The sequence below is a fragment of the Muscardinus avellanarius genome, assembly GCF_963383645.1.
Source record: "Muscardinus avellanarius genome assembly, chromosome: 4".
Classification (NCBI taxonomy): domain Eukaryota; kingdom Metazoa; phylum Chordata; class Mammalia; order Rodentia; family Gliridae; genus Muscardinus; species Muscardinus avellanarius.
In genome coordinates this window covers 12,513,436-12,519,740 of record NC_137789.1, presented here as the reverse complement: position 1 = coordinate 12,519,740, position 6,305 = coordinate 12,513,436, and positions in this window count along the sequence as shown.

Below are 6,305 nucleotides of genomic sequence, written 5' to 3'. Positions count from 1 at the left end.
CCGCACCACATACACACACAAAAAATTTGAGCTCTTACTAATGTATAGGTGGGAAGGGAAACCTTAAGTATAGATAAAGTCATGAACTTGAATATTTAACAGGTAGGGGAAAGTATTTCAAAACAACATTTTGAAGATCAGACTGAATGAGAGTAATCTGATTAAATTGCGTTCTTCTGAGCAAATAAGAACAGGATTTCCAGCCACATAGAATTCAGTCTGAACATTTAGAATATGTTCAATACTGAAGAGAGACAGAATTTTCAATGATTCATATAAAAGCCTTGATGTGACATTTTAATTCTGTCCAGTGTGGGACAGGAAGACATCATGGGACAGCAGAAAATAATAGCAAAAGAAGAACATCTAAAATTGGACATAGGCAAAGATATATAAAGATATATATACCTTAGTCTTATATGCTCTCAGGAATTCTCTCTTAATTCTCTTAAGGAGAATTTAAGGAAGAAGTCCTACCTTCTTTGTAGGTCAAATTATGTAGGACCAAAAAAAAAAAAAAAATTCTCAGCTCATTTCACAAACCCATTCTGAACATTTCCGTCTCTGACCATAGATCTCCTTATTCATTCCCTGGTCCCCATGAGCACTTACCAGACTGTATATTGTTTTATCCTATAGAGAAAGAGTATAATTGAGCAGGCCCTTCCAGTCTTCAGACCTTTGACATCAAGCAGAATCTCACAGACTCCAGGGACCTGATCAGTGTGGTTCTCCTCACCTTGTTCCCTTCCCACCAGTATGTCTCTGCCTCAATTTCCAATGAAGTATTCGGGAAAAATAAGTAAAGGAGGGTCCACTTCTCTTCCAGGAGACCAGGTCTGGAACTGAGTTCCAGATCACAGCAGCTCAAATCTGGAGTCTTCCCAGGCCCAAAGTCTATGGAACAGAATTAGTATCTTTTGATTATGTATCTGTAAGGCACTCCTAAGTCAGTATAGACAGGTTCTTTAGAAACTGTGCCCCTTTCTTTACATAAAGACCGGCTGAACAAGTCTTTGACTCATAGATTCCCCAAAACCAAGGCTGGAATAATTAACTTCTCATATCCCTCTCATAAACATGCTGAATGTAAGACAACACTGTGGGACAGCAAGAAGGGAAACTCAGGGGAGAGTCGGGGACCCCTTCAGTGCCCGGGTCCTGGGGGAGCTACAGGGCTGCCCACATGTGGAGCTCTGGTATGACAGGAATTGCTGTTCTTCACACCTCCTCTATTCAAGTACCAGGCATGTAATTGTGCAATCCAATATTGCAGCAATGTTATAGTTAAAGAAAAGACATTTCTGGAGTCCTACACCAGAGGCCTGACTCTGGGTTCCCACCAATCAGTTCTGGTCACTCACCCTATAACCAAACAAAGTAATGGTGAAAAGCAGGAAAAGAGCTTTCATCAGTGTAGCTACATTGTGGGGGGGGGGCTCATCCTTAGCCCCATCCTCAAGGGGCTGACAGTGACTATGAGATTATAGAAAGGGGAAGGGGAATAAGGACAAGATTGGTTGTTTCACAGCTGGAGGGTCTGAACAGCTGCTAACACAGGTAACCTTAGTCAGGCATAGTCTGGTCCATCATTATCTCAAGATTGGTCAGATATGCCCTGTCACGGATAAAAAAGTGGCTGTTGTGCGAGGGGGAGTTTCCAGTCATCACAGATGTCTCTAGATCAGACCTGTTGTCCCTGGACTCAGAGCAAAAATCAGAAGCAAGATGGAGGTAAAGATGCCACATCTTTGCTCCTGCTTTTTGCTACTCATTGGACATTTGCCAGGAAGGGAGAGGGAGAGAGAAAGAGAAGGGAAAGTAAGGGGAAGGGAAGGGAAAGAAAAAGAAGGGAGGAAAGGAAAAGAAAAGAAAGGAAGAGATAAATATTTGTGTCATTTTTGGAAATGGGTAGAAATTTTCCAGGAATTCTGGCAACACCTCGTTTTGCTTCTCTTATGGTTCTCATCTTTAACAATAATGATGATGATAATAATCATGATATTAAGATGGGGTAGAAATCCATCTGGGCCCTGCAGGCAGGACAAGATTTCGGGTGAAGTTGCCATATTATTTTGCAATGCACATGTTCTACCTCTGCTTTCTTTCCATGTTCATAGAAGTCCATGCCTGTGTCCACCTTGGGAATGTGTTATTCATTTCATGGGGTTGCTCAGAGCTGTGCTTTCTACGTATTACCGTGTCACTGCTTACAAGGTTTACCAAAATTGACTCTCACGTTCTCTAATTTGTATTATAAAAACTATAGACTTGAAAAATAAAATGTTTAATTATATTCACAATTTTTCCACGCACCAACATTCCGAGGGCCCTACGCTGCTATGGAGCGTTCCAGAAATCAGAGGAAACTAACTCAGCACTTTGGGAAGCTCATGAGTCCAGTGAACACTGAATTCTTTTTTATGAGCCTTAAAATGGAGGAGGATACTGATCCTCACAATAGCCAAGAGAGCCTTACTTTCAAATTTCCCAGAGGACAGAGAGAGGGGAAACTATGAAAGGAGTCCCAATGCAGCAGGGGCTCCCTTGAAACTGCCATCCTCCCCTCTTCCACCCCTTTTATTCTTTGGAAGAAGAGAAGATCCACTAGGTGGCTCTATTGTAAATAGTATTTATTAGTCATCAACTAACACAAAGGCTATAAATTGACGTGGAGAAGAGTAGAGACTGAAAAGAAAACGCAGGAGCTGTAGGACCTTGGAGTTCCAAGTCCATTGCCAAGTCCTGGAGAAGACCCCAACCTGCCTGCAGACTCGATGCCACTTCCCCTCCCACTGAAAGCCCTTTGCACCCCTGGTCCTGGCAAGTAGAGCTTGAAGGAACCTTCTCTCTGCTGGGGCTGTCTTTATCTGCTAGGGCTGTCTTTGAAGAAACTTGATTCCTTCCTACCAACACTCCTCTCCTGAACAGTGGTGCTCCAGCAGCTGGCAGCCTGGACAGTGGGACATCCGATTCCAGTAATAACAGCAGCATCTGAAACACCCTGATCCTCCTAGAGTAGGATTAGGCTTGAACCCAGGGATGCTCTATCACTGAGCTATCCCCGGCCCATTTTCACTTACATTCTGAGACAAAGTCTTTCTAAAGTGTCCAGGCTGACCTTGAACTTGTGATCCATCTTCTTGCCTCAGCCTCCAGTCGCTAGGACTGGGTTTAATCTTACACTGCTAGGCCTGGCTCTAATCTTAGTGTGTGAACAGCAGCCCTGTGTTGTCCATCTCTATTTGGGTCTCTGCTTCACTCCTAACAGAACAAGTGCTGTGGATTTACTTAAGATTTCAGAAAGACTAAAGCATTGTACATGCCACTTTTGTGAAAATTCTCCATCCATCAGTTACATTCTCAGGGTAGCCTTTATCCAGGTTTTCACAAACCTCTCTTCTCTTGCCCCCTCCTTCCTCTCGGCTTCCCCGACATCCCCCTTTTCTATTTCTCCTCTCCCCACCAGCTCCTGTAAGCATCTTTAATTTTGCTTCCTGGTCTCTGTCCTTGCCCACATTCTTCTCTTCCTTATGAGATAGAAATTGGGGGATACAGGATAAAAAAAACTGAGTCTCAAATTTGAGAAACACCCACAGGAACTGTTGGAAGGCAGGAAACGCCCTTAAATCCTTGGATTGCAAAAGAAGCAACTCAGAGTAACCAACCCATCCTGTCCCTGTGCCCAAGTCTTTACCCCAGGAAAGGAGCGTGATGCAACGGGGACATGTAAGCATGATGACAACCCATGTGGACTGCACAGCCTCACCTGCGCCCCGCCTCTGTACCAGCCGCCAGCTCCCATCCCTCTCCACACAGACCAAGGCCTTGCTTCTCACTCTCAAGACAGCCCCCACTTCCTCTTAGTGTGTTTCTGCTTTCCTGCATAAATCTCTGTGCCTTTAATTGCATTCCTTAAATGCATTCCTGCCATGTTTGTCCAGAACTCCATTCTTTGCTGGGTGTGGTGGCACACTCTTGGAATCCCAGCATTTGGGAGGCTGAGACAGGATCGAGGTTCGAGGACAGCTTCAGCTACTGCTTACTGAGGCCCTTTTCAATTCAGTGAGACCCTGTTTCAAAATAAAGAATAAAAGCAGGGCTAGAGGTATGTAGCTCGGAGGTAGAATGCCCCTGGGTTACATCCCTAGTACCAAAAAAAAAAAAAGAACTCCACTCGTTCTGAGTCAGGTCCCCTCTCTGCGGGAGGACCTCCAGGTAGGGGAGGAACCTCAGGTGACACCTATGCAGTGTCATTCGCCCTTCTCAAAACCTTCTCCCCACGGAGTCAGTCAGCAAATGGAAATAAATTGCCAGCTATAGTTTCTGGGTTCCAGGTTTACTTTTGTAATGCATGATCTAGATTCTAGTCCTGGGGTTTGTCAAAGAAAGCCAGAGCTAGACAGCAGAGAGGCAGCAAAGGCAGATTTCATTCAAAATGTATCTCACACACACACACACACACACACACACACACACACACATACACACACACACACACAAAAATGGGGCCGGCCCCCACGTGTCAGTCGCACACCTGGGTGTGGTGAGAGTGCTGGGGACAGCACAGGCTCTCAGTCCAGGGCCTCTCCTCCCCGAGGCTGAGTGCTGCTAGCACACAGCCCAGGCAGCTGGACTCAGCTCCTCAGAGACCAGGGGACACCCTCTCCACACACACAACTACAGTATCCGCACTGCAGTCCTGGTCAAGGGAGGGGCCTGGTGTAGTGCCCCCTGTGGGTGGCCACAGACTGCAGCAGGCTGCACTCCAGTCCAGTGCAACTCCTGGCCTCTGGCTTCCAGAGAAAGAACATCTGGACCCAAGTAGCTCTCCACTGAGATGTAAGGGCAGGGATGGGATTCAGACTTAGGGAAGAGGTCAGAGACACCTGCTGTTATGGCTTCAACCTGGAATGTCCCCCCAAGGGGCTGTACAGTGGTGTCCAGGTGAGGTGGGCTCCAGGGAAGGGACAGGGTCAGCAGGGCCTGACCTCACCAGTGATCGATGCACTGATAGCTGGATGCAGGGCTGCTGGGAGGAGGGGAGCTGCAGGAGGTGGGCCTGACCACAGGCGTGGGTCCTGGACTGTGTGCCCTGGAAGGGTCAACCCTCCCCAGCACTTCCTACTTCTCTCTGCTTCCAGCCACCGTGAGCTGCACAGCTTCTCCAGGCCCTTCAGCCACGATGCTGTGCCTCCCCTCAAGCCCACAGCCAGTGGAGCCAGGGCCTGTGGACTCCAGCCCCTGCGTCCATGAACCCGAGTAACTCTTCCTCCACAGTGCTATTCTTAGGTACTTGTCACAGTGACAGGAAGCTGATTAACACACCCACCAGGAGGTGGAAATGCTATTAAAATTCAGGGTGAATGAAAGAGTGCTTTTAATTTGGACAGGGAAACAAGGATTCCTGTTTTCAAAAACATCATGTTTTTAAGAACTGGAAAGTGTAAACTAAATGAATTTACAGGAAAGGCTAAACTCATGGCAGTGCCTGAAAGTCTCATCCTGACCACCAGGGGGAGCAGGTGTCTGTTCACAGGACTTAGGTCTCTGAAAGGATCCAACCTACAAAATCCTGGTGCTGAAAACAAATGCTGGATTTGCATGAACAAATTTAACCCTAATCACAAATCAGAAAAGAAACTACTGAACAAAACTGCTCAGCAACTTGCCTTGGTACTTGCAGTGTCACTGGAGAAAATCAGGATCCCTCTTTGAGTTTCAGATGTTGAGAAAATACAATGATTCTAAGCAAAATCTCCCAACCCCCAAAAAATCCGTGTACAAAGGTTGCAGAAAAAGAAAACACTTCTATTATTAAACATTAAACCAAATATGATGCACACCAAAGACAATCCACTAAGAGATTGCAAAGACTGAGATCTCACCCTTTTACACAGGCAGACTCAGCACATTTAAGTATTTTGAAGTTGAACAGTGCCCAACACACAAGTCAGAGAACTGGACTACTTCACTTGTCAGGCACCTTTTATCCTAGATTCACCTGTTACCTAACTGGCTTTATCCAGAGAACAAACCCTCACATCTTCATGACAGCATAATGACTCCTTCTCACAGGAACTGGAAGAACAGGCCCCTACCTCTTATGTTTGCAATTCAAAGACATGGCTTGGGGGTTCCTGAGAAAGAATCCTTTGGTCGTTCAGCTGTTAAATGGCCAATCTAGGTTTCAGAAAAATGTATTCACATTTCAGAGAGAAGTTTTTTAAAATGAATGTGCTAAGGAGGCAGCCATGGAACTCTTATGTTGAATGGGAGAACAAGCCTTACTTCTGTCCTCCCCA